General features: G+C 37.6%; 1 protein-coding gene across 5 annotated transcripts in view; it reads right to left on the bottom strand.

The window, feature by feature from the left end:
* Positions 1–7,735: 7,735 nt before the first annotated feature.
* Positions 7,736–24,832, bottom strand: part of rtet (major facilitator superfamily domain-containing protein rtet) — a 294,106-nt gene continuing 277,009 nt past the window's right edge. For all 5 annotated transcript variants that reach the window (XM_067140241.2, XM_067140242.2, XM_068226066.1 and 2 more), the window contains one exon: positions 7,736–11,680. The gene's annotated coding sequence lies outside the window, so the exon portion shown is untranslated. The remainder of the gene's footprint in view (positions 11,681–24,832) is intronic.

Here is a 24,832-nt window from a genome sequence, read left to right as displayed (position 1 = left end):
ATCTAACCTCCAACATGCATGGTGAAATGTGTTCAGGTTAGGTTAACTGACTGTAACTGCAGGTTTGCGAATTACATTTAAATCCATCTGAAATAAGGGAACATACAGAGTGTCACTGTGAGGATGGACTCTACCACTGAAGGTTCCACGACTTATCCCCAGTGCTGTTCCTTCACTTTTACCAAATTGCCCAGTGTATTTGAGTAATTCAACAATGTATCGAGAAGGTCCCGATGAGAAGAGAAGAAGAAGAGAAAATGAAAATATCCAGTTAGCAATCAAGGAGAGTGAAGTAGAATTTAATTTACACAAGAATAGAATAACATTTTCTAATTTCACTGACCTGAGAGACAAGTTAAATAATATTAACGTAGGTGAATCATGAAAGGTGTAAAGTAACAGTTAAAATTGTGTTGAACCCTGAACCTGAAATAATTAGTTCTATAGTTATCAATGAAACTTTGGAGTTAAGTGTATACTGTAAGAACATCAAATTAGACACTATTGGTAACTTTCCATTTCCCACAGTCTGCAAAGGACCTGGACGAACTTTCAGTGCTTCTTGAAAAAGTTGACACGTTAAGTTCTGAGGTTCACAGTGCAAACAGCACTAATGACATTTTAGGTTTAGCAGCATACCTTTTGAAATAAGTCAGCATGTTAGAACCGAGACTAAACAGACCATTTGAATTCATAATTGAACAGATTGCGCTTTGGTCACAAGAGAGGAGTTATAGTTCTTCCTTTCTGATTTTATCTTCAATATTGCAGTCCATTTCACCCCATTGCTATGCATACCTCAGACATCTCAATGTACTATATCTGCCTCATCCATGTACCACCAGGAGGCTTTCTTCTTCTTTAAAAGCAGATCCTAGAATAGAACAGCATAACAATTTCCTCAAGTACATAAGGGACAAATTTTCTGGCAATGATAGCGATAAGTTCATTGTGCTTATGATAGATGAAATTCATGTTAAACCATTAATGGACTACAAAGGTGGTAATGTTGTTGGAGAAACATTCAATGATGAACAGTTAGCAACAGGTGCTTATTTGTTTTATGGTTTCAAGTTTGTTGTCTGATTTTAAGGAAGTAGCTCACATATTACATGTAAAATCAATTACTGGAGAATATTTGCATGGTGTACTAAGAAAAGTAATTGTAGAATTAGAGGAAACAGGGTTTAAAGTTGTTTGAGTAGTTAGTGATAACAGTTCTGTAAACAGAAAATGCATGAATTATTTTCACTTGAAAATGAATTGAAATGTGTTTATCCGCATCCTGCTGATGAGAGCAGACCACTTTTCTTTGTGTTTGATAGTATTCACTTGCTCAAATGTATTTGCAATAACTGGTTAAATCAAAAGGATGAGAATATGTGCATGAACTTCCCTGATTTTGAAGATAACAGTGCAGTGCAGTGCAGTGTGCTTCTTTTCTTACAATTAAGAAATGATATGATCATGAGCATGAAAAGTTCATAAAATATGGTTATGGTGTATCTCTCAGAGCATTAAGTCCTTCATCATTTGAAGGGAAGAATGTAAAATTACTTCTACAAGTTTTCAATGACAATGTTATAGAAGGGCTGAAAGTGTTAGGTGAAAAGTGTAAGCTACCATATTATAAAGAAACAGACTCATATCAGAATAATAATAGATTGGTGGGCTGTTGTCAATGTCAAAACACCAGGTAAAGGGGTAAGGCTCAACAACAGCTTAATGTCTCCAGTCTCTTCAAATTCAGGGGAAGGGCTTCAATGGCAAGCATAATTGGTGGCCACACTAATTTTAGTGAAAAATGGAGGAGTATGTATAGGTACTTTAAGGCAGAAACACGTTCCAAGAAGGACATTTCAGGAATAATTAATGAACAAGGGGAGTGTGTATGCGAGGATCTTCAAACGGCAGAAGTATTCAGTAAGCAGTATGTAAAGATTGTTGGTTACAAGGATAATGTCCAGATAGAGGAGGTGACTAATACTAAAGAAGAAGGATGTAAAGGAGAGAGCATATTTGTCTCTGGTGAGACACCAACTAGAGTATGGTTCCAGTCTATGGGACCCTTACCAGGATTACTTGATTCAGGAACTGGAAAAAATCCAAAGAAAAGCAGCTCGATTTGTTCTGGGCGATTTCCGACAAAAGAGTAGCATTACAAAAATGTTGCAAAGTTTGGGCTGGGAAGACTTGGGAGAAAGGAGACGAGCTGCTCGACTAAGTGGTATGTAATACCAATATATATGGTCCGTTATTGGACATTTTAAATCTTCCAGCCAACTCATTCCTGGTTGCGTAGGCTAATTGTTGCCACCGGCAGTGCCAATGCACTATGAGAGACTTTGTCTCATTACCAAAATTAATGCCTGCTTGGCCATCAGATAGATGTTGATTCCCTATGGGCCTCCGCAGTGGCCTCCACGATATGCACTGGCCGGCGTATTGGTAGGTGTGCTAGGTACCAACTGACGAACCCAGCCTAGCACACGGGGATGAAACGCTGGCAACCAGGAATGAGTTGGCTGGAAGATTTATAATGTCCAATAACGGACCATATATATTGGTATTATAAATTTACTCATTCGGAGCAAATGTTTCAGATTCCCTATGGGAATCAACATCTATATAAGTGGTATGTTCCGAGCTGTCAGTGGAGAGATGGCGTGGGAGGACATCAGTAGATGAATAAGTTTGGATGGTGTCTTTAAAAGTTGGAAAGATCACAATATGAAGATAAAGTTGGAATTTAAGAGGACCAATTGGGGCAAATATTCGTTTGTAAGAAGGGGAGTTAGGGATTGGAATAACTTAACAAGGGAGATGTTCAATAAATTTCAAATTTCTTTGTAATCATTTAAGAAAAGGCTAGGAAAACAACAGATAGGGAACCTGCCACCTGGGTGACTGCCCTAAATGCAGATCAGTAGTGATTGATTGATTGATTGATTTCTACAATGGCTAGTAAAGTGGAGAGATCTAGGTGTAAAGGGTTCATTATCATCTGAAGCAATGGCTGCCTTGATATTGACAACTGAAGGATTGTTGATGTTGATAGAATATTGTTTGTCAAAACTTAATTTTTCATATGTCCTATTAGGAAAATTTCAAACAGACATATTAGAAGACAGGTTTGGGAAATATAGGCAGCTTGTAGGAGAGCAGTATAATATATCTGTGAGGCAGTTGTTTGAAGTTGAAAAGAAGTTAAGGTTACTGCCATCTCTGACTCTAAAGATAAGATCAAATGCAGTTGGAGAGATTGAAGTAGATGAGTTCACTGAGCCACCTCCTGAATCTTCCACCTTTTTTTTTCATTTTGATCATTCATTGTGTAAGAGCATAGATGCACATGTAAGTTTACAGAATATTGAAAACTGTAACAATGACATGCCAATTTTAGTCTATTTAGCAGGATATTGTTGCTATAGTGTCTCAAAATATTTGAAATGTGAATACTGTAAAGGAATTCTTGTTACTGAGGACTTCATTGACGCTGATGGTGAGGCATATAATCTAATTAGAAATAAGACTAGGGGTAGGCTTTTGTTCCCTGAAATGTTTGTTAACAATGTACAGTAAAAATACATAATTATCTAGTGGTAACAAAATTATGTATGGATTTTGAAACAAGAGTTTGTTTTAGTAAATTATCATAGGGATGTTGCATGTGAGACTACAATGAAAGTTATTCATGATAAAGAACTTTTGTGGGAGCCACATATGTATAATAACAGACATACATCAGAATGTGTTTGTAGAAAACTGGTATGGACTTCAACAAACATTCTTTTGAATAATTATTGTAAGAAAAAAAGCTCCATGTCATAGAATGTATTTACAAGGAAGAAACGTGTGATTTGTCAACAGAACTGAATTTCATGCATTTCTGCATTTATGTAAATAAGGGTGTTGTTGTTTTCAATTTTTTCTTTTGTGGGTGGATGAAAAATAAAACATTTATTATGAATTTCGGCATTCTGCCATTCCCTTAATTCCTGAACCTCACTTGAGTTTCAGCATTATTTAGAAACGTTGTGTATGAACTATCACTGATTTTTTTCAGAAATAGGTTTTTGAAGGTGTAAGTTGCTTGTATATGGAAGAATGAGGGTTTGGGGTCATTATTTTGACTAGTAAGTAGCCAGATCAATTAAAACATATGTTAAGATGCCATAGTGACATTATGATGATTGCCTCTATTGTCAGTCATCTTGGTTTTGTGCTCAGGCCTTATATCTAGGTGGTGTTGATTATATTCATAACTTACATGTGCTAAGGGATTAAAATATAATTGACCGAGCTCGATAGCTGCAGTCGCTTAAGTGCGGCCAGTAACCGGTATTCGGGAGATAGTAGGTTCGAACCCCACTGTCGGCAGCCCTGAAAATGGTTTTCCGTGGTTTCCCATTTTCACACCAGGCAAATGCTGGGGCTGTACTTTAATTAAGGCCACGGCCGCTTCCTTCCCACTCCTAGCCCTTCCCTGTCCCATCGTCGCCATAAGACCTATCTGTGTCTGTGCGACGTAAAGCAACTAGCAAAAAAAAAAAAAAAAAAATATATATATATATATATAATTGAGAGTTTGTAATTTATTGTCCTTTATAGTTAAAATTACCCCATGAATTGCAGAAACAATGTATGTCCATGAAATTAGGTTATGTTTAAAAAGAATTCTGTTACAGAAATGACCCAGACAAATTTTAAAAATACTACTCTGTGATAGGTATGTTAATCTACAAAGTTTAAATATGATGCTAGGTTATACAATGGCATAGTGCAGTCCTTAGTTCCTCCTGAAAGAACACTTCACTGGATGTGAGGGGTTTCTGCATTTCACAATTCATTGGTAATCTATAAAAAAGTCAAGGATGAAAAACATGAAATTCTACATGTAAGTCACTTCTCAACAGATAATAAGCAACTTGATGTTTTCAAGATAGACAGACCTGGGAGGGGTGACGCTCTGTGGGGAACGATACAGACAGGAATGTGATTGTAGTAGGTGATCTCAATTTACCAAATGTTAAATGGGAAGGTAATGTGAATTACAGAAATCATGACCAACAACCTAATACTACTCTGTGATAGGTATGTTGATCTACAAAGTTTAAATATAATGCTAGGTTATACAATGGCATAGTGCAGTCCTTAGTTCCTCCTGAAAGAACAATTCACTGGATGTGAGGGGTTTCTGCATTTCTGGGAAGGACAGCTGAATCAGGACGTGACAGAGGGAAGAATATTTTAGACATAATGCTAATAAAACCTGATGAGCACTACAGAGAAACAGAAGTGATACATGGAATACGTGACCATGAAGCTGATTTAATCGTAGTAAAAAAAAAAAAAAAAAAAAAAAAGTGAGATCAGATTGTTGTAAGAGTGGGGCTATTAATTTGTACCATATGGTTGATAGGAGAGGAATAAGGGTGTTTAAAAAGTAATTACGATTGGAGGAAAAGGGTGAATAAAAAATGTAATCACCCTATGGCAGAGCTACAAAACAATTGTTGAGTAGCAGGAAAATAGGCATGTACCTTTAAAGGTGGTAAGGAAATGCAAACACTCACTATAAGTAGGGCTCGGATGTTTAAGACCTAAAAATAGACCAAATAAGCAACGAAATATGGCCTCAAAAGTGACAAAATATGACATAAAAATTACAAAATATAACCCGAAAATGATTAATATAAATATGGCCAATTAAAAATAAGTTATAAATCGAAACGGCAATTCCCTTGATACATATTTGATCACTAAGTTCTTTGTTCTTACTTTCATATTAATTTTCGTAATATTCATGTTCAGCAGTTATTCACAGTCTATTGTCCTCGATTCACTTATCAAACATTTGTGAATACATAGGATACCTATAAAGTACTATGTTTGCTAAGATTATCAGATCACACAACATTTTAAAAGTCAAAACATGTTTGCACCGTTCACTGGTGGTTTGAAATACGAGGAAACTAGAAATCAATCTATTTTTTAAAAATATTTTGGAACGTTTAATCCCAGATGACATTAATATTACTCAAATGTGTTAAAGTTTAATTTGAGCAACATGAAACGAATTATGTAGATGTCTTTCAATACATTATGGTAGGGCGGCAGGGCAAATAGTGCAAACGCACATAACTTTTTCATTCCTCTCAGCGGGAGGTATTGAAGTGTATGGTTTGACAAGTTTCATTTTCAAAGCATCAGACACAAAAGATGTCCGATATCACTTAACACATTCTTGTAAGAAGAGAAGCTCATTTCTACGTCATAAGACGTTATTGGTGCATATTTAAATAATATTAAATCACTGCTGTCGAGTATGCACTCATCTTGAAAGGTACTCTAAGAACAACATTTATCTTGCACACACAGCGAAGACAGTCACTTCGATTAAGCACGTTTTATAGTTTCCACTTTACACTGACGCCAACTATTCCATGTGATTGTTGTGCTGGAAGTTCAACACTCATCACAATTTCAATACTGTCACAAATTTCAAAGCTAGCAGCTTCTAAATGAGTAATTGCACTCGATTTAATTCCAAAATTCGACTTAATATATGCCAGACTTTCTAACAAACTGTAGGAAAACAATTCCTGTGCAATCTTGATAGAAGAGGCAGAGTATTCCACTTGTATTAACTACAGATGTGATACGGAAAAGCAGTTTTGTAAATACTAGTTCTCATTCGGAAAGCTGACGATTTTGCACAGCTACAGCTGTCACCAAACCACCGAAATATGTTTCTACGAAAATAGCTCAAAATATGACCTTATGGCAAAAAATAGTCAAAATAGGCATTTACATGATGAATAATTACTGAATTGTGACGATAATCACCTGATTTGCACCAAAATCCAATCAGGCAAGAAAATAGAGGCAAAGAAAAAATATGACTTTTCCTAAACATCCGAGTCCTAATTATAATAGAAATTGAGAAGGAGGTGCGTGTTAGAAAGGAATGGTGTTAGGAATAATTGTGGAAGTAGGTAGAGATTGAAGAAACTGACTAGGAAATTGAAGTTAGTGAAGAAGTTAGCTAAGCATTATTAGCAGCCATATGAGTCTTAGTGAAAATGGAAGCAAAGGCATACAGTAGGTACTTTTAGGCAGAAAGTTTCCAGGAAGGAAATTCAAGGAATCATGAATTACAACAGGGAGAGTACATGAGAGAATTTACTGAAGGTAGAAATACTTTTTTAAATTTATACGACTGGCTTTACGTCACACTGACACAGATAGGTCTTATGGCAATGATGGGATAGGAAAAGGCTAGGAGTGAGAAGGAAACAGCTGTGGCCTCAATCAAGGTACAGCCCCAGCATTTGCCTTATGTGAAAATGAGAAACCAGAGAAAACCATCCTCAGAGCTTCCGACAGTGGGATTCAAGCCCACTATCTCCTGAATGTAGAATGCAAGCTGAGAGCTGCGCAACCCCAACCGCACAGCCAACTTGCTCGGCGGTAGAAATATTTAGCCAGCAGTGAAGTATATAAAGATACCGTAGATGGATATAAGGATTATGTCCATGTTGAGGAGATGACTATATCTGGCAAAGTACTAAAATTTACCTATGACACAGAAGGTAAATGGTCGAAAAGTAGAAGGAAATGACAAGACATCCAGGAATATACCAAATGCAATGTGATCTTCTGCCTGTTGCCTGCTCATTTTCTTCATTAATATATATATATTGATAGTAAAAAGATAATAAAAACCACAATATTTGAAAAATGAATTTAATTTCTTGCAAAGAAAGTCATTCAATATAAATTATTTTTAATAACAATATTTAGCCCATTTCCATACATAAATCACAACACAGACTTCTGCTACTTAAATAAAACGAAGGAATAATAGCCACCAAAAGCAAAATTGCACATTAATTCTAATTATAAGAAATAATACTTAATATATTGCATGTCACGTTTTCTCAAACATCACCACCCCAAACTGTCTGTAACAAACAAATTGTTTTATGCGCGCACACACACACACACACACTCTCTCTCTCTCTCTCTCTCTCTCTCTCTCTATCTATCTATCTATCTATCTATCTATCTATCTATCTATCTACAGTACAGGAAAAAACCATTCATCCACAAGACCATAAAATTCACTGATGAGATGTTACATATTTAACAATAAACAAATATAATAAATTAAAATTCAGAAGAACATTATGTCACTAAACAACTAATACTGTAATAATACAAAAACTGTGTAAGATAAATACATACACTACACTTAAAAAAATGTGAAAAAGTTCCTACTTCAAAACAAAATTTGGTAAAAGTAGGCACTCGGAACTTTGGGGCACATGAAGGTAACCTGTTTTTCCTTTTGTATGTGCAACAAATTTTAATGTTCCTTTAACTGGACATACTCACTCCAGCTTAGCTTTCTTTTCCAACGGAACTTTTTCTAGAATTCAAAATGATCCACGAAAATCAGTTTCAACCAGATTACACTTTGCATAATCATGAATCTACACATTGTTCATAATTTGCAGAATCCTTTAAAAGGCCTGAAGTCAGTGCATGGTAAATTCAACTGATACAGTGTAAACAAAAAGTGGCTAAAAATAAAAGCTTTTAATTAATAACAAACATGATACTAAAAATTATTTCTTTGGCTTTCCTAAACTTAAAGAGCAAGTTTCCAACCAGAAAACAAAGTGAATGGAACATTTTGATTGAAAAATGAATTTTAAAAGGAGCTGTAATTCAAAAATTAATAGCTCAATTAAAAACATTTTGATTTCTGCTAAATTCTGATATTACATGGCTCATAAAATTTGGTGCACATCAGCCTAAAATTAACACACAGGAAATTTTGTAGGATACCCCCAACTTCATTCCTAAAGAACACCAGAAAGGCTCAAATGCCACAAAACTAAAAACAAATGTAACACTTGTAAATGGACACCAATCCAATATGAATGATCACTAAGGAGCCTTCAACATGGGGGCAGAACAATGTTTTCATGGATTTGGAAATGAGTCAACAGTCTTCCTCATATACCTAGTCCACTACACAAAATTAATAAGAGAAAAAAATATTACTTGCTAAATAATTCTGCAAATACATAGTTGTCAATGCCTTTCTAGGCATTAATACATTATACATCATATTTTCATAAGACATATTGTTAAGGCACATATGTAATGGAGGATATAAGGTAAGAGCACCTAGAGCTGAAAATGTACAGTGTGTGAGGTTTCTGCAATTACAGTGTTTGATAGTACATTTTTTAAACCTACCAGCTGATATTGTGAAATCTGACCATTCAGTTCATATATTTGCAAAGCAAATTACAAGTAATCAAGCAGCATGATTTGTTCTGGGTGTTTTATGACAAAAGAGTAGTGTTACGGAAAAGTTCCAAACTTAGGGCCAGGAAGACTTGGGAGTAAGGAGACGTGCTGCTTGACTAAGCGGGATGTTCTGAGCTGTCGGTGGAGATATTGTGTGGAATGTTATTAGCAGATGAATGAGCATGAGTGGAGCTTTTAAAGGTAGGAAACATCATGACATGAAGACAAAGCTGAAATTCAAGAGGACAAATTGAGGCAAATATTCATTTATAGGAAAACAAATTAAGGAATGGAATAATTTATCAAGGGAAATGTTTGACAAATACCCAATTTCTCAGAAATCATTTAATAAAATACTAGGTAAGCAACTGATAGGGAACCTGCCATCTGGGCGACAGTCCTGTGTGCACATCAACGACGACTGGTTTGACTGAAGCGACAATAAAACTCATTTATCATTTATATGACTCCTCTGACACATTATGATTCAAGGCAGTTTTGACCCTTTGCAACCAAAGACTAGGAATTTAACAAACACTAAACAAAAACACTCTTATGACAGCATGATATTTTGGAGGGAATTTTCACAGAGTGGCCAAACAAGTACAAAATGGGACCACTGGTCACTCTTACACCTAGCTATAGGTGCTCTCACCTTAGAATGCAAAAAAAGGAAACTGTCCTAATACACAAAATATATGAATGTTTATATGTGGGATGCTGAGAGGGGATGCTTCCCCTTATACCTTTATCCACTTTTAACACGATTTCAGCTGAACTGTAAAGGACAGAGTCCTTGAGAAAATGTAAAACTAAAATGACCGCGTAATACACAGTTTAAAAAATTAGGGGAACATGTCTTTGAGCGTATGCCATGCTCCACAAAACAATACCTCATACCCAGGTATATGCCAACTAAACCTGTATTCTTTACAGTTGAAGCATACAAAAGAACATCAATGGATTTGCATTCACTTTCAGAATACAAACAGAAATGTCCAAACAGGAGTGAAAACAAAGTGATAATAGTCCTCCAGGGTGGATTTTTATCACAGTTGGAGAGCTTCAGTATGGTGTATGTCCTTCCGTACAGGTTGACGGAGGTCACGTTGCGGTATCAGGCCCCAGTCTTCAATGAGAGCCTGTTAAAGATCTTGGAGGGTCTGTGGTGGAACAGGCCGTCCACGAACACTTCTGTCAAGCCTATCCCACACATGCTCAATGGGATTAAGGTCAGGACTTACAGCTGGCCATTCCATCTCTTGAATGTCCAGTTCTCACAAGACAGCTCTGGTGATGAGTGCTACATGGACCCTGGCATTGACGTGCATGAGTACGAATTCAGGGCCAACACATATGCAGCAACCAACACATGCTGTAGCAGTATCTGCTCGATGTACCCCACAGCAGTAAGATTACCACGGACGACAACAAGATCCCTATGACCATAAATACTGATGCCACCCCACACCATCAAAGAACCTTATCTGAATCGGTCGCCTTCCTCCTTCCTGGACAACAATTGGCATGCACGGCTCACCACGGCGTCTCCATACACACTGACGTACATCACACTGTGTCAGAGGAAATCTGGACTCATCTGTGAACAACACAGGTCTCCACTGGTGAAATTACCAGTTGACGTGGGTATGGGCAAACAGAAGGCGAGCTGCACGATGTTGCTGCGTTAAACGGGGCATTTAAATCTAATAATTTCATTTTTCCGTATTGAACTGAGAATATATGTTGTAAATAAACTTACAACATTTATTTGTATTGAAAAAGTTAAACGGGGCACTCGAACAGGACATCTGGGTCGTAAGGACAATTCTCTTAACCTGTTCCTTACAATCTGGTGAGACACCATGACTCCAGTGACCCTCCTGAGGTTTGGTTGCAGTTCTCTGGCAGTTGCTGAATGACACCGCACAGATGCTCAGATATCGGTAATCCTGTAAGGTTGCCATAATGACACACGGATGCACCGCTATTCATTTTGTTTGGAGGGGTCACCTGACAGTTTAATGCATGCCTATGCCTACAGTTAAAGTATAATTTTGATTTGACATACCCTGAGTACCTACGGTCTCAAGGTAAGCTGTACGACCATTGGAACCCCATCTACCAAATTAACATTCATATACCAGACGTTAAAAAACATGTTCCCCTAATTTTTTTGAACTGTGCATTAGCCAACATGGCTTGGCTATGTATAAGCTTGAGGAACGAGGAAATAAAAGTGACAATGGTATTTGCTGAACTTCTGCCGAAAATATTCCAAAGGTATAATAGTTTCAGACTTCGTATCTTCAGGAAGAAATTCCACAACCAAAGCATGGCATTGTAAGATGATCTGAAAAAAAAAAAAAATGGATAGACATGTATAAGAGGAATAATAATAATGATCATCATCATCATCATCATAATGATAGAGCGTCAGCTTTTACGTGCAGGCATTTCAATCTGACACCATTTGTGCTGCCTGAGTGACAATTTTGATGTTCCCTTTTACTCTATCAGACAGCAGTGTTTCTAATTAATTTTATGTGGGGTGAACACTGAAAGTGTGAGATGAGATCTTTTACATGCAGACATCGTACAATATGTTGTGTTGAACGGACCTTTTAGTGCCTTGTCTCTCTCTCAAGGGTGAACCCGCAATTTTGGGATACGTAGGCTGCTACAAATATGTTCACATAAATATAAGTAGAGGAAATGCAGGAGTAGGTTTCATATTGATCAAGAAACTACGATACAGGTGACTTTCGCACGGATTGTCACGCCCACCACTAAAGTACAGGTGTACTGTCTACCAGTACAGCAGGATGATGATGATGATGATGATGATGATGATGATGATGATGAAACTGAGAGAATATAAAGGAGAGAGAGAGAAAGAAAAGGAAGATTTAACACAATATTTAACAGGAGGTGAAAATAATAATAAAAAATCCTTGGATACTTGCGCGGGCTACAGGTATAGCCCATTCATTTATTTTGTTGTAGTACAGAGTATATTCATTGCTAGGAATGTTGATACTCTCTACAGCTGCCAGCCAATGTTGCAATTAACTGGCGAGTGTGTTTCCGGCTTGACTAGCAGCGCCATACAGGTGCCAGACAGATCAGAACTGGTCTGGGCTACAACAGTATTGCTGTTTCAGTGCTGACAATGACTGAGCAAAGGAAATGTCGCCATGCAGGCAGCCAAGTAGATGATTTTCAAATCAGTCAGTGGTGAGAAGAAAGTAGCGATGGTATTGTTACTGACGATAGTGAACAAGATATACTTACACACGAAATACACCAAACTGAATCTGAAGAAGGTACAAGCAAGCCCAAGCGTCCCACGACAAATGATGATGCAAGTAACCGGCAGCAATAATTCAGATGGTTCACTGCCAAGGACAATTTCAAGTGGCTAAGACATCATCCACGTTCTAATGTGAATACAAGAGCACTTTCCTCGCCAGAAGGGAATTGCTCGTACTGTGAAAACTGAACTTGAATTCTTAGAACATCATATAAGTAACAATACAATGCAAATGATAAACATGTGTGTTGAGTCGTCAGTCCATAGACTGGTTTGATGCAGACCTCCATGCCACCCTATCCTGTGCTAACCTTTACATTTCTACGTAACTATTGCATCCTACATCTGCTCTAATCTGTTTGTCATATTCATACCTTGGTCTACCCCTACCGTTCTTACCACCTACACTTCCTTCAAAAACCAACTGAACAAGTCCTGGGTGTCTTAAGATGGGTCCTATCATTCTATCTCTTCTTCTCGTCAAATTTAGCCAAATTGATCTCCTCTCACCAATTCGATTCAGTATCTCTTTATTTGTGATTCGATCTATCCATCTCACCTTCAGCATTCTTCTGTAACACCACATTTCAAAAGCTTCTATTCTCTTTCTTTCTGAGCTAGTTATCGTCCATGTTTCACTTCCATACAATGCCACGCTCCAAACAAAAGTCTTCAAAAACATCTTTCTAATTCCGATATCAATGTTTGAAGTGAGCAAATTTCTTTTCTTAAGAAAGCTCTTCCTTGCTTGTGCTAGTCTGCATTTTATGTCTTCCTTCTGCCATCGTTAGTTATTTTACTACCCAATAAAAATATTCATCTACTTCCTTTAAGACTTCATCTCCTAATCTAATATTTCCTGCATCACCTGCCTTCTTTCGACTGCACTCTATTACTTTTGTTTTGGACTTATTTATTTTCATCTTGTACTCCTTACCCAAGACTTCATCCATACCATTCAGCAACTTCGAGATCTTCTGCAGTCTCAGATAGAATAACAATATCATCGGCAAATCTCAAGGTTTTGATTTCCTCTCCTTGGACTGTGATTCCCTTTCCAAATTTCTCTTTGATTTTCTTTACTGCCTGTTCTATGTAAACACTGAAAAGGAGAGGGGACAAACTGCAGCCTTGCCTCACTCTTTTCTGGATTGCTGCTTCTTTTTCAAAGCCCTCGATTCTTATCACTGCAGACTGATTTTTATACAGGTTGTAGGTAATTCTTCGTTCTCTGTATCTGATCCCTATCATCTTCAGAATCATAAATAGCTTGTTCCAATCAACATTATCGAATGCCTTTTCTAGATCTACGAATGCCATGTACGTGGGCTTGTCCTTCTTGATTTGATCCTCTAAGATCAGACGTAAAGTCAGGATTGCGTCACGTGTTCCTACATTTCTTCCAAAGCCAAATTGATCTTCTCCCAACTCAGCTTCAACTTGTTTTTCCATTCTTCTGTAAATAATACGTGTTAAAATTTTGCAGGCATGAGATAATAAACTAATGGTGCGGTAGTTTTCACACCTGTCAGCACCGGCTTTCTTGGGAATAGGTATAACAACATTCTGCCGAAAATCAGATGGGACTTCTCCTGTCTCATACATCCTGCACACTAAATGAAATAACCTTACCATGCTGGTTTCTCCTAAGGCAGTCAGTAATTCAGAGGGAATATCATCAATTCCAGATGCCTTGTTCCTATTTAGGTCACTCACAGCTCTGTCAAACTCTGACCTCAAAATTGGGTCTCCCATTTCATCAGCATCAACAGCCTCTTCATGTTCCAGAACCAAATTATCTACATCGTTACCTTGATACAACTGTTGGATATGCTCCTGCCATCTTTCTGCTTTGTCTTCTTTCCCTAGAAGTGGCTTTCCATCTGAGCTCTTAATATTCATGCACCTAGATTTCCTTTCTCCAAAGGTTTCCTTGATTTTCCTGTATGCAGCACCTACCTTTCCCAGGACCATACAGCCTTTGACATCCTTGCACTTCTCCTTCATCCATTCTTCCTTAGCTACCTTGCACTTTCTATCCACTTGATTCTTTAATCGCCTGTATTCTTTTCTGCCCTCTTCATTTCTAGCATTCTTGTATTTTCGTCGTTCATCAATCAGGTCTAGTATCTCCTGAGTTATCCGCTGATTCTTACTTGATCTTTCCTTCCTTCCTAACATTTCTTCAGCAGCCCTACTGACTTCATTTTTCATGACTTTCCACTCTTCCTCTATAGTGTTTCCTTCAGCCTTTTCATTTAGTCCTTGTGCAACATGTTCCTTGAAACAATCCCTCACACTCTTTTCTTTTAACTTGTCTAGATCCCATCTTTTTGCATTCTTTCCTTTCTTCAATTTCTTCAACTTCAAACGCATTTCATGACCAACAAGTTGTGGCCAGAGTCCACGTCTGCTCCTGGGAAAGTTTTGCAATCCAACACCTGATTTCTGAATCTCTGCCTAATCATAATGAAGTCTATTTGATACCTTCCAGTGTCTCCAGGTCTCGTCCACGTATACAGCCATTGTTTGTGGTGTTTGAACCAAGTATTGGCAAGGACTAAATTATGATCAGTGCAGAATTCAACCAGCCAACTTCCTCTTTCGTTCCTTTGTCCCAATCCAAATTCTCCTACTGTACTACCTTCTCTTCCTTGGCCTACCACTGCATTCCAGTCTCCCATCACAATTAGATTCTCATCACCTTTTACATATTGTATTAAATCTTCTATCTCCTCATATATTCTTTCAATTTCATCATCCGCTGAACTAGTAGGCATATAGACCTGCACTATTGTGGTGGGCAACAAATATTTACAGAGGTGAATTAAGAGACAAGTTCGAATGTGATCATGATGCAAAATTTACCAATACTACAGAAATATGTGCTTTGATAGGCATTCTCTACCTAAGTGGGTGTCTAGGCAGTAACAGGAAGAACAGTAGCAAGTGCAGGATGACTCCAAAGGATCATGTGTGGAAGCTTGCTATCTAACAATGAATGAGAACAGATTCCACTTCCTAATATGATGTCTTAGGTTCAACAACATTAAAGACCGCCAAGATAGGAGAAATATTGATAAACTAGCTCCTATTAGGGAACTATTTGAATTTTTTGTGCAGAATTTCCAGTATTTTTAGGCACCAAGTAAATACTGTAGAGTAGATGAGCAATTGCTGGCATTCCGTGGAAAGTGCCCTTCAGAGTATACATGCCTAAGAAGCCTGCTAAGTATGGAATGAAGTTTTTTGCTTTAGTGCATGCTAAAACTGGTTAACCGTAAATCTCGAGGTGTACGTTGGGACACAACCAGATGGTCCCTACAATCTGTCTAATGCTCCACAGGAGACAGTGACGAGAATGGCTGAACCTCTACAAGGAACAAACCGAAAACAGGGGGACAGTTGATTCACATCCATACCACTGACACAGTAGTTACACAAAGAGAAGAAACTTACTTACATGGGAAAAAATTAAGCGTGAAATTCTGCAGGAGTTTAGACCTAATAAAGATAGAGATCTAAACATCGCTCTCTTCGGACTTCATGGGCTTATGACGCTAGTTTCTTTCCACCAAATGAAGAAAACTTTTCATTGCTTTCATCTATGCATCATGACAGTGCTACTGATACCGACACAGGTGACTTGAAGAAACCCGTTACTGGAACATTTTATAACAGAACCAAAGGTGGAGTGAATACTCTTGTTGATGATGATGCTTGTAGTTTAAGGGGGCCTAACATCTACGTCAATGGCCCCTAATGGTACAAAATGAGATGAAATGGAATGACAAATAAAAGGCCGAAATCTTCCACAGACCAGAATTCAAAACATGACAACGAAGAATGAATGGATGGATATGAATTTAAAATAATCAGTGGATCCGACCCGCAATGCCTAACATTCACAAAAACTGACGTGAAACAATAGTATTGATGATGATGATGCTTGTTGACCATTACAATATATAAAAATCAAAAATACTAATATTGCCAATGGAGTTAAAATGAAATATCGTTCTCATATTTAGCGTGAAACTTGTTGCTGAATCTTAGTAGCCATGTCATTTATGTCAGGTTCATAATTTCTTGTTTTCAATAACAGACACGATGCACTTAGGTCTGAATCAAAATCAAATCAAAATCTCTTTATTTGCAATGAGGTGTTTACCTCGGTGGCAAATGGTACACTAAAATACATTATTGTCAAGCACTAAATATTAAATTAACAAGAGAATAAAACGTTCCTATAATACAATATTATATAATTTACATTAACAATTTTTTCTATTAAACACACAGCTCATCCTTAATAAATTTACATTGTTTACAAAATTCTACTTATAATATCTCCTGTACTACTTACAAATATAGTCATCTGATATACAGTATGTGGAATTACTTCAAATGATACTGTACAACTGGTATAAGATTAAAATTTACATTGCATTTATTTACTTTTCTTTTCTTTACCCATTCTGGAACCTAAGTAGCATAACGACCTGCTGCGTCTTAACCAGAGCCCCTTTTACCACCACTTTTCAGAGTTCCTGAAGGGCCTTCACAGCTACCGTAGTGGTCCCAGGGCCCTCGAAGTCCCCACTGTACTTCACCCCTGCAGGCAGTCCCCTACTTTGGCTGTCCAAACTCCTTAGACCAGGGGATGGAATTAATTTATTCACTGGAATTAATTTATTCACACACATTCTTTATTTACATTAACCTACACTGGTCAAATGCCATCTAACATTTCATTTATTTTCTCTGTTGCTGTTTATTCTCTTTTTGAATATCTGTACAGATTTTGGAAAAGGATCAAACACTACTCCTGGTAAACTGTTCCACTCCTTCACACCCTTCCCAATGAATGAAAATTTACCCCAATCGCTTCTGCTAAAATTCCTTCTAATTTTATATTTGTGGTCAGTCCTGCCGATATAATTATTTTCCAACTGAAGCCTCTCACGGATATCTCCCCATGCTTCTTCTCCTGTACAGGCTCTATATAAACCTATAAGTCTAGTTTTTTCCCTTCTCTTACTTAAAGTTTCCCACCCTAGTTTCTTTAACATTTCTGATACACTACTCTTTCTCCTGAAATCCCCTGTTACAAATCTTGCTGCTTTCCTCTGCACACTATCTATTTCTTTTATTAGGTATTCTTGGTGAGGATCCCAAACACTGTTTGCATATTCCAATAATGGACGAACCATACTTAAGTAACTTTTCTCTTTTAATTCTTTGTTGCATCCTATAAGTAGTCTCATTATGACATGTAACGATCTGTATGCTTTCCCAACAATGTCATCCACATGACACTTCCAGTGCAAATTACTTTCAAATCTTACACCTAAGTATTTGCACTTGCCATCTTTTGGGATAACTACCCCATCCAAACTATATTCAAATTCAGTTTTAAAACTCCTGTTTGTAAATGTTGTAACAGTTGATTTGCCTCCATTAACCTTCATGTTATACTCTTCAACCCATTGTTGGATACTCTCAAGGTCCCTTTGTAATTCTGAACAATCCTCAATGGTATTTATTTCCCTATAAACAATTATGTCATCTGCATACAATCTTATTTTTGATGTTATATTGTTCCCTAAATCATTTACGTATATTAAGAAAAGTAACGGACCGATTATACTACCCTGTGCAATTCCCTTCCAAACTTTCTCTTCCTGCGATACGTTAATTCCTACTTTGACCTTCTGAATCCTTGAATTTAGAAATGTTTTTACCCAACGTGTAACCCTTACGTCCAATCCTATTCCCTCCAATTTCTTTAATAATATTCCACGTTTCACTCTATCAAAGGCTTTGGAAAGATCTAAGGCTATGCAATCTAACTGGCCTCCTGAATCCAATTGATCTGATATGTCCTGCTGAAATCCCACCAGCTGTGCCTCACAAGAAAATTTCTTTCTAAATCAAGATGGTTTCTAACAGTTGACATCACAAAGTTCATTGTAGAAAATAGCTGCTCGCAGGCGTACAATGACCCAAATAAAGTAAGCAGACAAATTTTCAAACTCTGGTATTTACAGACTCAAATGTCCCCAGTGAGAATTTTCTTATATCGGACAAACTGGCTGCAGTTTTAGAACTAGATACTTGGAACATTATAATGCCTTAAAGCATAAAAAGTACTCTGCCATGAGCAACCACATGAGGGATTCCGGCCACAATTATTCTACAATTGAACAGGACCTCCACATTATAAAATATGTAAATAAAAGCAGCTTAATGACTGAATTGGAAAATACATACATTTTCTTGGATCAACATTTTAATAATAATAATAATAATTTGAATTATGTCCCTGAGAACAACAGCCCATTAATTGAACAAGTCCCCAATTTACTCACTAATCTTAATATAAATCATAATTTCACAAAAATCTTCAATTATAAACCTTTAAATACCCCTCCAGTTGTCATAACAGATTCCACCTTACCCCCTCCCCATAATACAGCTCCGCCGCCAGCTTCCAGCACTCTCATTGTTGCGCCTACCCCTCCCGTCCCAACTTACTCTCTGCCTAGGCAAGCACACAGATACAACACACGCAGCAACGAGTATAAATTTAACAGACCCCCTTGAACGGCTAATGTCTCCGCTCAACGCTCATCCAACATAAGGGGTAAGCGATCTTAGTCTCCCATTCTGAACACCCTATTTTCAAGGCCCCAGTACATCTTTTTCCTTTTTCCATTTCCATTTCACGCACTTGGCATCTTCTTTTTTTCCGTTTTGGTCTTGAACTCCCAGCAAAAATGAAGCGGCTTCAGGCGTGATCAATCCTGTTTGAAGTGTTACTACTCCATGTCTGCTACAACACATGATTTCTCTCGCCCGTTCTCACGTATCTATACAAGAGTGGGATTTAATTATTTCTTCACTTAAAAGAATATAACCATTATGTTTTGTTATATATGAACATTCTTATTAACTGACTGGCAGCCATGAGTTTGATACTACACTGTCAACTCTATGTTGTACCTTATGTTTTTACCTCTGGCAACACAATTACGTGTTTTTTTCTAACTCAGCCATGATGAACACTCTTATATATTTTCACGCTTGTTTTTATGTTTGAACATTCTGATTGACTGACTGGTAACAATGATATCCTAATGATTTTAATTATTTCACTACCAGCTCTGTATTATAGCCTACTTTCTGTTCTTATCCTCTGTCTCAACTCGATTGTGTTTTTTCTCTTAGCCATGTTGTAACATTCCATGTTTTTTCACACTAGTTTTAAGCCTATTTTCATTTTATAAATATAAATGTTGATTCTTAGGGTGCCATATATGTTAAGGACACTAGGTTCAGGGCCCTGACCTAACTTTAGGCTAAGATTTATTTTCGGCTGATGATGCTTACTACTGTTAAGCGAAACATGTCCCATCTTACGCCTGTTGTAATGTTTATTTCCTAAATATAGGAAAGATAAGTATTGGAAAGGTGGTGTTAACTATTATTCTTGTTTTAATGTTCATATCTGATGTCCAATACGGTCTACAATGAGATTTATTACTTGTACTGCGAGGGGTTGTGAAATAGGAGAACTTCTGGCCCTTAACATCAAATTACAGTGTTAGTGAGTACGTGATATTTCAGCAACATTGGAATAATTTTAACCATACTTGATTGTAGTGCGTATTACAAGTTGACGCCATTGTAATCTCAGTGTTTCCCCTTTGCATATTGGAACGAGTGACCGCCGATCTTGGAAGAGAATATACGAGTCACCTATCTGATCAGCATCTCATTGTGTCTGGTGTCTTTAAGATCATTCCGACCCGGTAAAATCTACAACATGGAGAATCTCATCCCAGCAGCGAATCAAGGACCTCACGACATCGAAGGCGCCAAGATGATAGCTTAAGCCATTATGAGTGTGCCTCCTCAGACAAGAATGATCACCCTAGATAAGTACACCTCAATTTACTATGTTTGAAGGTCATACCCCACCTGTTTATAATCAAAAACTTGCATGTCAATTAGATAAAATGTGAATGATGATCGCAGGCTTTTTCAAAGCTTGTGTAGTAGGAATTTTGTTTACTGGTATGGTAACCAGAATTTAATTTAAACCCCTTGGAAAGTAATGCATGTTAATTATAAGGTTTCAGTATTGTTATTTTGTCTTCGTGAAGTGTTATAATGAATGGAAGTGGTATCCATTTAGATAATTTCAAATATTATGACAAAATGAGACGTTGTGAATCTTCAGAGAGTACATGGATGACTTGTACCCCATGCGTAAAACAAAGTATTCGAGGAGTTAAATGTTAAATTTTGGACCCCAGTAAGTAAGTAAGTAAGTAAGTAAGTAATTCGTCTTTATTCGTGGCGAAGTTAGGGCTCAAGGCCCTCTCTTACACTTAACCACAATATTTAAAATGATTAACGTACATATAATATTTAAATGCAACAGATCTTTTAAAATAATATGGTACTAATAGAAAATTTGGAGATTGTAATAAAAAACTATTATAGAATGTACAACACTACAATCTAAGTGTACATGATAATAAATATAAAACTAACACTAGTGATAATAAGAGACGGAAACACAGAAAAAAAAAAAACTATAACTGGCAAATATATTTCTAATTATTATGAATATATGCTCATTCACGCACTCATTCACACTACACACATCGAAAAGTCAGCTAGAGGTATTCAGAAAGTGATTTCGGCAATCCATCTTAAATCTCCTACGAGAACGCAAATCCCTAATGGTAGCAGGTAGGGTATTCCACAGCCTCGCGGCAGTGACTACAAAGGAGCGGTTGTAGGTCCTGGAGTGACTGAGAGATATTGTTAAACAGGAGCCAGATCGTGTATCGTGGTTATGATAGGAGGAGAGGTAATTAAATTTTGAAGAGAGATAATTCGGTACACCTGTGTTTAGAACTCCATGCAGAAGAGACAACATGTGGAGACTGCGACGCTCATGAACACGAAGCCATGACAACTCCCTGTAATAAGGTGAAATGTGAGAACCATATCGCAGCTTAAATATGAATCGAATACAGGCGTTCAAACTCCGTTCAAGCATCTTGTTACTGTCTTGAGATATGTCCGTAAGTACAGTGTCGCAGTAGTCGAGAATTGGTAAGATTAGGGATTTTACCAGTTGTATTTTAAGATTTTTTGGAAATATAGTAGAGTAGCGTTTGAGAGGAAAAAGGGATTTCTGCACTTTACGGCATGTATTTGTCACTTGTTCAGTCCAGTTGAGGGTCTCAGTCATTATAACACCTAAGTTTCTTACTGACGTACAATAGGGCACGACAATGTTGTTTAAAATAATTGGGGGTACATGTCTACTTTTTAACAAGTTGAGGTTAATTTTGGTACCAAATATAATAGCCTGAGTTTTGTTAGGATTTATTAACAAGCTGTTATTTTTTGCATAGTCATTCAGTCGTCGTAAGTCAAAATTTACTCTGTCAATGGCTACATCTATGTCTTGTGGATATGAGTGATAATAAATCTGAAGATCATCTGCATAGATATGGTACTTGCTATATTTCAATGCGTCCCCTATGTCGTTCACACTAACAACAAATAAAAGTGGGCCCAAAACCGACCCCTGCAGGACACCTATGGATTTGTTGTGCCATCCTGAGTACATTGTTCCTACTGATACTCGTTGCCGACGGTCAGTGAGGTAGGAGCTAAAAAATTTAAGAGATGTCATATTAAAGTTGAGACTACGGAGTTTCAGCAATAGTAACCCAGGGCTAACTGTGTCAAAGGCGCTGCTTAGGTCTAGTAGTGTTGCTACAGTCACATATCGTTGGTCTATCGCTTGTCTGATGTCGTCCGTAACTCGCAGTAATGCTGTCGCGGTACTATGTCCTTTTTTAAAGCCGGATTGAAAAGGGTCAAGGAGGGAATTTTGGGTCAGGTATACAGTGATTTGTGCATGAATCAGACGTTCGAGTGCTTTTGCGAGGGGTGGCAGGATGGACACAGGGCGGTAATCTAATGGAGAATCCAAGGTATTGTTTTTCGGGATAGGCCTTATTAGTGCGTCTTTCCAAACGTTAGGGAATACTCCATTGGTCAGGCAGTAGTTGAATATGTGAGTCAGTATTGGTAGTACAGGCCCGATGATGTTTTTAATTAATTTTATAGAGATACCGTCATTACCTGTCGCATCGGAAGTGATAGAGTACAGCACACGTTTAACATCATTTGCGCTAATGGTGTGGAAAGAGAACTGGTCGCACTCGGAAGAGCGTGCTAAGTTTGTGGGATTAGCTGGTAATGGAACTGGTCCGACTTTAGGCTGAGAAAAGTAATCATTTAAGGTATCTAGAGATATGGTGGGAATGTGCTCTTCTACGGCTTTGCCTATGCCCAGAGATCGTAACTTCTTCCAGGTTTGGTTTAAATTATTATTTCTCGCTAACTGTTGAAAATAGCGGCATTTACTGTTTCTAATTAGCTGTTTAACTTTGTTTCTAAGTATCCTGTATTGCTCAAAGTCATCTTTGTCACGTGTTCGTCTGAATTGTCTGTACCAACGGTCACGGCTGGCCATAACAGATCTTATCTCGGTCGTCAGCCAGGGAGAAGGGGGGCGGGTAAATCTTACCTGCCTCTGCGGAGCATGTTTGTCATACAAGTTCAGCACTAATGAGTTGAATCTGTTGACTTTTGAGTCAATGTCATGAAAATTACGTATGTCATCCCACGGTAAGTTATATGCGTCATTACGTAGGTCATCTAATTCAATATGTTTTATGTCTCTTAAAATAACGTAGCGTGCTTTATACTTCGGTCCTCTGATAGAGTAACATAAGTACAATAAGTCGTGAGTTGAAATCCCAGGAGCTGGGATCTGTCCGTGCTTAACGACTTTCTGGGGTTGATTTGAAATTATAAGGTCAATTAAAGTGTGAGTCGAGTGGTCAGGGTAGTAGACATGATTCGTAGCGTTAAGTGGTAGAATTTCCATGTTCAGAGCATGGAATATGTGACACAACTTATCCGATTCACTAGTTTGTTTTAACAAGTCAGTATTAAAATCCTCCATGACTATGACATCTTCGTACACCGAGATAAGATCAGTTAAAGCTGCTTCGAATTCCCCCATTTGTCTAATATTAGGTGGCTTATATACAATTCCTATTAATATTTTCTTATTACAGTCGAGTTCAACAAACATATACTCAGGTCGCAGGGGAAGGCTTGGGTCTGAGGTGCAGATAATCTTGCATTTTAAATCATTCCTGTAGTAAAAGGCTACTCCACCACCTCGTCTGTCAGTACGGTCATGTCGTAAGAGCGAGTATCCGTCGAGATTTATAGCACATGACGGCAAATCTCCACGTAACCAGCTTTCTGATATGCCAATACAATGCACCTTATTATTTTCAAAAATTGCCTGTAGTTCTTCTAGGTGAGCTGCAATGGACAGTGAATTTAGGTGACAACACGAGAGAGCTCTCGGGTGATTCATCAGCTGTCGCCTCAGAATGGATCCCGTTGCTTCAGAGTATGGGAGGGGTGAGGGTTGAGTTAAGAGGGGAGGCGAGGAATGCGGGTCATTGACACAAGGGATAGATTCGTCTACCAACATAACAGGAAAACCAATAGTAGGTACATGAAATAAGATGAGCTTACCTGAGAACAGCACTGAATACATCCACTGACTATTACATACACACACACACTCACTCACACACAAACGTAAACTACTGAAAACACACATAATAAAATTTAACAGTCCACTCGTTCATCCTACACAGCTAAGGCATTTAGTTGCGCAATCGTGCATATTTGAAACTTTGTGTTATCTTTCAAAACACATATTCTCCCGTCCTGAGTCCAACAGTTTCTTGGTCCCCAAAAGTCCCTAGCACGATTTAATATACTTTTCCTCACACTTGTGAGGGACTCTGTGATAAGTACGATTTCCAGATCGTGGATATAATATGTAAATTTTTAGAATGTTCTGAATAATAATAATAATAATAATAATAATAATAATAATAATAATAATAATAATAATAATAATAATATATGCGGGTGTTTGTGGTGTTGAGCTGGAAACGGTGGTCGGTTAATATGTTGCCAACTGATAATCAAAGCAAGATGGAGATATGTCAGAGATAATTTATGTAAAGTGTGAGGAATCGTACCACACTAATTATAATGGAA

The sequence above is a fragment of the Anabrus simplex genome, chromosome 2 (genome assembly GCF_040414725.1).
Source record: "Anabrus simplex isolate iqAnaSimp1 chromosome 2, ASM4041472v1, whole genome shotgun sequence".
In the NCBI taxonomy this organism is placed as follows: domain Eukaryota; kingdom Metazoa; phylum Arthropoda; class Insecta; order Orthoptera; family Tettigoniidae; genus Anabrus; species Anabrus simplex.
This window is presented reverse-complemented; position numbering and strand designations above follow the sequence as displayed.